General features: G+C 35.8%; 1 pseudogene; it reads right to left on the bottom strand.

The window, feature by feature from the left end:
- Positions 1–2,301: 2,301 nt before the first annotated feature.
- Positions 2,302–4,186, bottom strand: LOC143640218 (RNA-splicing ligase RtcB homolog pseudogene; annotated as a pseudogene).
- Between the last annotated feature and the right edge of the window lie 5,466 nt (positions 4,187–9,652).

Raw genomic sequence — 9,652 nt, 5'->3', positions numbered from 1 at the left:
GTCCAATTTAAATTTGTCATGTTTATTGTTTAATTAGTGCTCATCCAGCAAAATTTGTACTCATTTGTATTTAGGAAACCTAAAAAAAAATTTGGTGAACTAGAATAAAAAGAGTAATGGTTAAATATTTTCTATCTGACATAATCACATATAACAGATTGAATTGTCTCTCTTTGTTTATCTGTTCCATACTTAACTATTGAATATTCTCAGGATTACTTAACCTTTTAAATGTGTTTTATGTAAATGATCTCATTTAAAAAAATACATTTGGGTCAATTCCAGACTTAAATCTTGTACTTTTAGTTTTTGTTTATACCATAGTTAATACATGATGATGATTTTTTTACAGCTTACCTGAAAATCATTAATTTCATAAATGATATTAGTCAAGATTCTTATTGTTAAGTGACAAATGCCAATCTGAATCAATTTAACAAGACAGAATAACTTAAGGAATACAAGAAATTAGTGAATATCCAACACATAGGAAACACTGGGGTATAGTTAAGTCTGGCAAACCCCTTGATACAGGGTTTGAAGGACCATAGGACTCTATGTATGGATTGAGCTTCCATTTGCTTATTGACATCATCTTATCAACATATAATGTTATATAGATTTCTTCTGTATGGTGGAACACATGAATTTTAACTGTTTCTGTGTGTTTCATGTTAAGATTTTAAATCCTAGAGTTGTACTTTCTTAGATTAATTTGGTGCAATCCTGTTCCCAAGCTTCCTGGATCATTGAACTCAGCCAGGAATCAGAAAATAATTTTTTTTTAACCAGTTTTGGTCCGATTCTCACAATTGGATCAACATGGCTGGGAGATGTACTCATGGCCAGTATTGAGGAAGTTATGAAAAGATAAAGGAAATTCTAGAAGGAGACAAAAACAATACACATCCAGGACAATAATATAAAAGAGTTCCCATTTCTTCTCAAATTTTCATTGGCGACTCAGAAACATTTTCCATATGGTTCCGAGTAATCCTTGGGTCTCAACACTCAGATTGCTGCAGACAGCTCTATCAGGCACTCTCTCCTGTTTTTTTGTTATCTTTTCTAACAAAAGGAGCAGTGTTAGTATTCACAACAGCACGATACAATGAAATCATCTGTTTACCAAGCACCAAAGGCAGTGTTAGATATTATTTAACCCTTATTGTGGTTAGAAAGAAAATAATAACAATTGTTCTCTCTTTTTTCATTGCTAAGATCATAATTGAGCATTTAGCAGAAGTTCCATTCCTGAGTTTCTTTCTTTAATAGGCAGTGACCTTTAACAAATAACCACTAATATAATTAATATTTTCCTTCTCAATCTTGCACTCTCCACCCATTGTCTACATTCTGTCTTTCAAATTATATTGGGTCATACAGAGGACACATGCTAGATGTTTGGATTCCAGAATTACAAGCTTCACAGCCAATGTGTATTTGCATAAAAGCAGACTTCTTTTTCAGACATTAGACACACAGAGCAGCCTTCAGTCTGCCAACTTTATTACTGTTCATTTCACCATCCTACAGCAGCTCTTCCTAAAACAGTACCATTAATCTCTGCAATATAAGGTACTCGTCCATAATCACTCACAGAAGAAATAAGATACTGTCTTGTTCTATGGAATACATCAATGATATGGTATTTTTTTTTTAAACAACATATTGCAACTTTATTACATTTTTCTATTTTATGTTTGGACTCTAGCGAGGTCTTAGTAACCTATAATGATGGTCCTTTAACATCTTTGAGACATCACCATACATAATGTAAAATCCAATTAGGTGACATAACACCATCAACAAAGAGCAACTGTGAATGTTGCAGCTGGCCACTTAATGCTTTTATAATAATTCAACCATGAAATGTAAAAAATTTAGTATTATAAAGAAATGTAAAGGTTTTCAGTTTTATTTTTATTTATTTTTTTTTTTTTTTGCTGCTGCTATGCAATTGCATTATTTAAAAAAAAAAAAGTTTGCCAGGTTGGGCCTAATTAAAGACAGATAACAGGTACGATGCTGCAGGCAACTCTGTCTTTAGTATGCAATAGTAATGCTTTTAAAAATTATTTTCTCTTTTGGGCTCTTCCACACATGCCCTCCTCAACATGTTTCATTATTTAATCATCCAGTGTCCTAACTACAAGCCCTGGGTGCTCTGCAGGTAAGAAGGGTATTTAGATTTTGTTTAGTGCAGGGGTGGTTGGTAGATAGTCAGTCAATGAACAAAGTGAGGGGAAAAAAGAGAACATTCCAAAATTATATTTAGTAGAATGTTCTTCACGACACCTATTAGGATGTAAACAGAATCTGGTGTGAAGGAGTTCATTCTGATGATTAAAGGGAGTTTCTTGATACCTCCCCCTAAAAGATTTTCCTAAAAGTCTATGGGACTACTGAGGAGGAAGCCCTTTCATCCTTTCCAGATGGTCCCCTCTGGAAGGTTATTTCACAACACTGGCTCTGGGGTCAGCAGCCATTTTGGCATGGACAGTTTCAGCAGCACACTTTGAACTTGCCAAGTCTCAAGTCTGACGTCTGAAGAGTGTTGCAGTCCACAGCCACTTCACTGAGGGTCAGTGGCATCCAGAGGCTCCCATCAAGGTTCTACCCTTTGATAACAGCAATTGGTCTCAGTTTAATGGCCTTCTTGCTGATTCCAGCATCATGGCAGGTATTTACCACATCTGTAACATTCTTATAGGACTCAGGAGCCTCTTCCATAACCAGTTTGGGTGAGGCAACACGGATCGCAATTCCCATATCTGCCAATTTGTCTAAAACATCCTGGAAATCTAAATTACGCCGAGATTTTGCTCGGGACAATGCACGGCCCGCTCCATGACAGGTTGTTCCAAAGGTCTCAGTCATGCCTTGTTCAGTGCCAGTAAGAACATAACTACAAGTTCCCATGGTGCCACCAATAAGTACTGGCTGTCCAGTGAGTTGGTAATCAACAGCAATGAGGGGGTGGTGAGGAGGGAAAGCACGGGTGGATCCCTTCCTGTGCACCAACAGTGTCCGTTCCTTTCCATCCACCACATGCTGCTCTACTTTGGCAATATTGTGAGAAACATCATAGATCACATGCAGGTCCAAGTCGTCAGGGGTTGTGTTGAAGACCTTGGCAAAAGCCTGACGCGTTAAGAAGGTCATAGATGAGCGGTTGACCCAGGCATAGTTCCCAGCTGCTGCCATTCCCTTTAGGTAGTCCTGACCCTCTGCAGAAGCAATTCGAGCACAAGCCAACTGACGGTCATTGACTATGATCTTGTCTCTCTTCATGGCCTTTTCCATAGCTACCAGTGCATCTGTGGCTACTTGGTGGCCCAAGCCTCTGCTTCCACTGTGGATCATTACACACACTTGTCCCTTATGGTCGATGCCCATTTTCTTAGCAGCATACTCATTGAAAATCTCATCCACAACCTGGATTTCTGCATAGTGGTTGCCTGCTCCTAGGGTCCCCAACTGAGGAAGGCCTCTTTTCTTGGCCCTTGCAGAGACCTTGTTGGGGTCAGCTTGCAGCATCCTTCCATACTCCTCACAGTGCTCCTTGTCTTCAGCCCAGGCATAGCCTTCCCTTAGAGACCAGTCCACGCCCATCTCCAAGGCCTCCTCCAAGTCTTGGCATTCATTGGGATCACACCTTTTGATCCCACCCCAACAGGAATGTGGTCAAACATAGCTTGGGCAAGTTGCTCTTTCACAGGCTGGACATCACTCTCATCCAAATTGGTTCTCAGCAAGCGCACACCACAGTTGATGTCAAATCCGACACCACCTTGGGATACCACCGCTTCAGGATCATTCATATCAAAGGCAGCCATATTCCCAATAGCAAACCCATAGCCTGAATGGACATCAGGAAGCCCAATAGATCGATGAACAATTCCAGGCAAGGCTGCCACGTTGCCAATCTGTTTCATGGCTGGCAAGAATCCACCAACACCACCACCTCGACAGGCATTCCTTAATTCCTCAAACATTAATTTCTCCAGAGCATCATTCACATAGAAAACTCCTTCAACCTGCATGTTGGGCACGAAGCCCTTCTTGATTCTCCAGCAGTTTTTATTGATCTTTTCCAAGAACTGTAACTCATCGTTGTAAGTACGACTCATGGCTGCAACAACGGTGGCAGACGCTCCGCGTCCGGCTCTGAGGAGAAGCTGCCGCGCTGTCGGGTTCCGCGGAGCCCATGATATGGTATTGTTAAGCATTTTATGATTCAGGAAAAAAAAACATGATAAAACTGAATGAATATTTGAACGAAATAGCTTGAAGACAAAAGTGGAAAGCAGAAAAATAATATAGATCTTTTATTTTGGTTGGGTGTGCTATGCCAGCAATACTGTCAAAATATCTGTGTGCCCATGTGGCAGAAAAATGAAAATGCTTTGATAGGTAGAGACTATCCCATATATTTTACAACAGACAGCCACAACATAACCCTGTATATGATATGTTCACATTTCAAGCCCCATTCTGTGACTGACTGAACCAGCTAATGGGTTACTCCATATTCAAAGATTTACACTAAGCTTTTTCTTTCCAATTTTCCTTGGACTGCAGGAGTTACTGATGCTGATTGAACACTGCGGCTCAATAAACAACTTTGCTATCTCAAAAAATACACCCTCTTTGCCAGCAAGATGTTTGGAGTGATTCCAAGAAAAAGACAAAAAAAAAAAAGAAAAGTCTGGTCAATGGAGAGAAGGAACCACATTGAAAGGTTTGCAGTCCTATTTTCACTCTGGTCATAAATCATTATCCACTCTGGCATTGATTAATTGGTCTTTCTCGAATTCTCCAGAATTCTTATGAAAATCTGGGCTAAAGCACTATTACACTATTAGCAGAAGACAGAAAGGGATACATTTTCTAAATGTTGTCTGGAGATAACAGTGTGTAGACAAAAATGTGCCACATTGAAAGTAGCTCTTTGGTTATTTACATTTTTAGAGTGATTTAGTTTCTTTTGTCAAAGTCTTCATTTACCCCCTTTCTTATCTCAGGTCTACAACCAAGCCAGAGAGGGTGAGGGTGACATGCTCTACATAGTCCACCTGTCACTTGTGATACCAGGGCATCCTGGCCCCATTGAAAGTTTCTATGTTATGATGTCTAATTCTTCAGGGTTTATTGCTAATGATCCAGTTTTCCATTGGTAATTGAAGCTAGTATCTTAAACAGATTAAAAATGGGTTAAAACAGCTGTCTGAATGTCACATTTGGTCAGGCTTCTGGAGATGAGGCTCCGAATTCGAACAACAGTTTCACTTTGAGAATTAATAAGCTTTTAATTTGAGGCCTAATGTCTACTGATTCCCGTTTTCTGTTCACTGACTGCTATCTTGCCTTCCTTTACTCCTCAATGACTGCAGTTTTTTTATTTTGCTTATGTGTTTCTTTTGAAGAAAGTTTGTAATTACACTTTACAGTTTGTTAGTTACAATTTTAAGTGATACATACTATTTATTAAAGAATAGCTATGCTATAAATTTATCAAAGTATACAATCATACAAAAGGAAATAAACCAACAGGTCACATTCAAAAGCTCAAATACAGACCCATGTATATACAGACACTATGTACATGACAGCTGCTTTTGTGTATGAATGGTTTTACAGAGAGCATTTAGAATATTGGCTACCCATTACAGATAATAATGAATCCAGATTCCTATTTTAAAAACATGAGAAGGTTATATTTCAGGCAGATAAAAAATGAGTGAGTCAGGCACAGTGGTAAATGCCTGTAATCCCAGAGTCTCAGGAGGCTGAGGCAGGAGGATCGCTAGATCAAAGCCAGCCTCAGCAACTTAGCAAAGTCATAAGCAACACAGTGAGACCTGCTCTCCAAATAAAATACAAAATAGGGCTGCAAATGTGGGTCAGTGGTCAAATACCCCTGAGTTCAATCCCCAGTACCCTCCTGAAAAAAACCCCAAACCAAACAACAACAACAACAAAATCACATTTAAATTTTTTTTGTACATGAATAGAAAGGAAAATGATGTCAGGGCTATGAATTGATTGCTTGGAAAGATAAAACACACACACACACACACACATAAAAGCTACTATTTATTAAACAAATACACTAATAAACTAATCCTTTTAAACAACTTGGGGACATGAACAAAACATTTGATTTGGGGAACTAACAAGAAGTAGTAGGCAATTTGGGATCAGTATTTGCTCCAATGAGTGTAATTATTGTGTAAATTGTGGCTCTTGACAAAAATCTCTGATTCCTGTTGAGATGTTGTTAATGCCCCAGGAAGAAGCCTGCCTTCTCCAGTGTGATTGCTTACAAAGACACAGCTGTTTCCTTCCTCCTTTTTCCCACAGGAGATGGTCAAAATGCCAGTGTTTCATTTTCAAGTGCCATTGTTCACATAGAGCTTTAGGAAAAGGCTCCTGCTTTTTTATTGTTAATCCAATCCTAAGTGATGATCTTTATTTTAATCCTGTAACATTTTATAACAAATTTATTAGGCACTGACATTAGCCACTAAGGCACAAATAGCTCTGTCACTTTTTTTTAACTTAACCAGTAATTTAGTAATTTATGCAGCCTCAGAATTACTTTATTGGTATGTGAAATCTGTTTTCATGAAGAATTTATGGGAAAAATATAAATCAAGACCTGTTTCTTCAATACCTTTCTAACATCATTCCATTAGTTATGATTCTGACCAAAAAGCAATGTGATAACGTTTATGACTTGATAGGATACTTTAACATCATAATTTATATTGCATATATACAATGCTCAAGAAGGAAAGTACAATTGTTCTATATTCTGAGGAAAGAAGTTAAATTTATTCATTAAAGAAATTGAAGAATAGGTTAAAGATGTTAATGATAACTGAATGCGAGCTCATGCTGGGACCTTATATGAATTAGGTTTGGCAGTCTCAACAAACACTAGGCAAGCCCTAGTTATATTCCCAGCCCAATTTTTAACTTGTAATATAATATTGAAATAGTTTTAGTAGGAGTTATCTGATATTGAACACACTTATTTTTTAATACTTTGTTGCCATTCATATATAAGGATTTCTCTTATACATTTAAAAAATAACATCATATTTTTAAATATTTAAAAAATAACATCTCTATTACTGATTAATTTAATTCTTGGTAAATGGTTACTTGCATAAGAAAGGGTTGCATATTACTGAAAATATTACTCCTTTTTCTTAAGTTGAATATTAGCCTTATGTGTCTTCCCCCCCAACACCCAGGCTGCTTCCATTTGCCTATTTCATCTTTTAGTAGAATCATTAAACATTGGTAATTGTTTTTAAATCACACTGTTAGGATATTTAAATTTATTGATTGCACCAATCTACCATCATTCAAAATTAATCAAGCAAATTTAAATCTTTATATTCTCTATTCCACTTTCATTTCTATGATAATATTAGCATCTTTGTACTCACTGCCAGTGAAAGTTCGTTTAATGGTAACCCTTCATTTTCACTTCTGAGCATCTATATTTATAAATTTCTGAGTATTCTGATTTTTGTAGTTTCTAGTTAGCTATATTTAAAATTCTACTGGGACTTAGTTCTATTATTATCTTACTGAGATAAGTCTTTTTCCCTTAAATTTCATGTTATTCATTATTAATTTTAGCAAAACTCCACTTTATGTAGAACCTAGTGATAATCAAGCAATAGTCTTAAAAAATAATAATTATTTTTTTGTGGGAGGTAGTAGATATGAACTGGGGGTGGGGAAAGATAATGGGTCTATTTTTATGCTTTAGTTTTAGCCTAATGATTTCAAGTGTTCACAGCACAGAATTGTGGAAATGCTGAGGAACATGATGCACTCATACCTGTTGAGAAAGTGCAGAGTACTGATCTCAATTAAGTTCTTGAAACATAATTCAATGATTTAATAACTCACTTTTCTCATCACCTTCACAGAGTTCCTGGGATTTGCATGATTCTTTCCCAAGAGTTAAATTGGTTAAAAAAATATGCAGCAAGATATGGCATAAAATACCTTTGGGGTCACTAAAGAGTCTAATGGCAGAATAGGTACTACACATCCTGGAAGAGTATTAATCCCATGAGGTGTCCCAGGACAAAGGGTTTTATGTCACAGAAGATGTATAAATAAGTCAGGCAGTGATGAAAACTCTACATATATTCAAACCTCGAGCTTCCAGTTCTTTAGCCTCTTCTTAGTTTTTAAAATAACTTTTAATACCCCACATACTATTTTTGAGAAAGAATAAAACAAGGGTAATTCGATGGGAGTTTGAGATACAAATGATGCTAACACAGAACTTACTGTATGAAATGTATTTGAAAACTTTGGTTTTTGGGTCTTTCCCATTAACATAAAAACATTACTCAAAACAATACTTTCTTAAAAATCAGGGCAAGATTTAATAAAAGATATTAATCTATTTCTCAAGACAAGAATTATTTCCTTTTAAAGCACTCTGAATATTTAATTCTAAGCACCGTGTCTCAGTGCTTGCTTGCAAAAAGAATAAAAACAAGAACTATATTTGACAGAAACAAATTATTGAAAAATGGGTCTAGAAAAAGAATGTCTGAAAATTGTTTTAAATAAATGTGTGCTATAAATTCTGTATCTGTCCAGGTATTATCATTATTTTTTTTTGGAAAGAGTACTATGGTACTATGGTCTAAGGGCAGTTATAGTGACCTGCTGTCTTCCATGGGAGAGAGAGAATTTATTTTCACAAATTAAAGATTCTAAATAATATTTTTATATAAATGCTTTTCTGCAATATTAAAATATATATTTTTCCTTAGCTAATATCTACAGTAATCAAGATAAAATAGTGCGTTTTTTAAAATAACCTTTGTGATAATTTTGTATTTTTGCCATGTGTAGGTATTTCTACAATACAACAAAATTCAATAAAGCAATGTTTGCTTTGTAATTGGTCTGTTTTTCATCATATTGATAACAGGTAGGTTTCATCTTTAACCCCCACATAGTATGTATCACCACTATATTATATTAAGGCAACATTATTTGTAATTACTCTAAGAGCATTTTATGATGCATCTATGTTAAATAGATCTCTAAAATGTATTGTCCATTTACCATGTGTTTTTAAAGCTATTTTTAAATGAATAAATGTATCTTTTCTTTTTTACCATTTGCTTTTTACAGTTACTGAGATAATTATTTTTAAAAACTCAGAAACTACTTTTGGAGAATTATATCCTACAGTTATAGTTTACCATGAAGAATGATGAAGTATTTATGAAGTACAATAAGATAGAATATTATTCTTTTGTACCCGTCTGTCCCAGAGGTAATTGTTCAATATCCAACATCTCAAACAATTATAATTAACTATTCTAAAGCAATTAAGAACTATGTACTTGCTTGTAATTCTCATATTTACTTACACTTAAAATAATTCATTAAAGTAATTCTGTTGAGAAATGTTTGTGGTAATTTTAACTATCTAAAGGTCATTATGGTGTGGTGGAGGCTTCAGATATGGAAAACAGTGCTGATAGAATGAGCTGTGAAATTCCAACTACAGGTCATGGTCTCAATCATTGTATTTTAATGACTTTTATAGGTCAATGCCAATTCCTAGCTGTCACTTTTCAACCCGTACCTGAAT

This window comes from Callospermophilus lateralis, unplaced genomic scaffold (genome assembly GCF_048772815.1).
Source record: "Callospermophilus lateralis isolate mCalLat2 unplaced genomic scaffold, mCalLat2.hap1 Scaffold_138, whole genome shotgun sequence".
Classification (NCBI taxonomy): domain Eukaryota; kingdom Metazoa; phylum Chordata; class Mammalia; order Rodentia; family Sciuridae; genus Callospermophilus; species Callospermophilus lateralis.
Note: the sequence above shows the minus strand (reverse complement) of the source record. Positions and strands in the feature narration are given on the sequence as shown.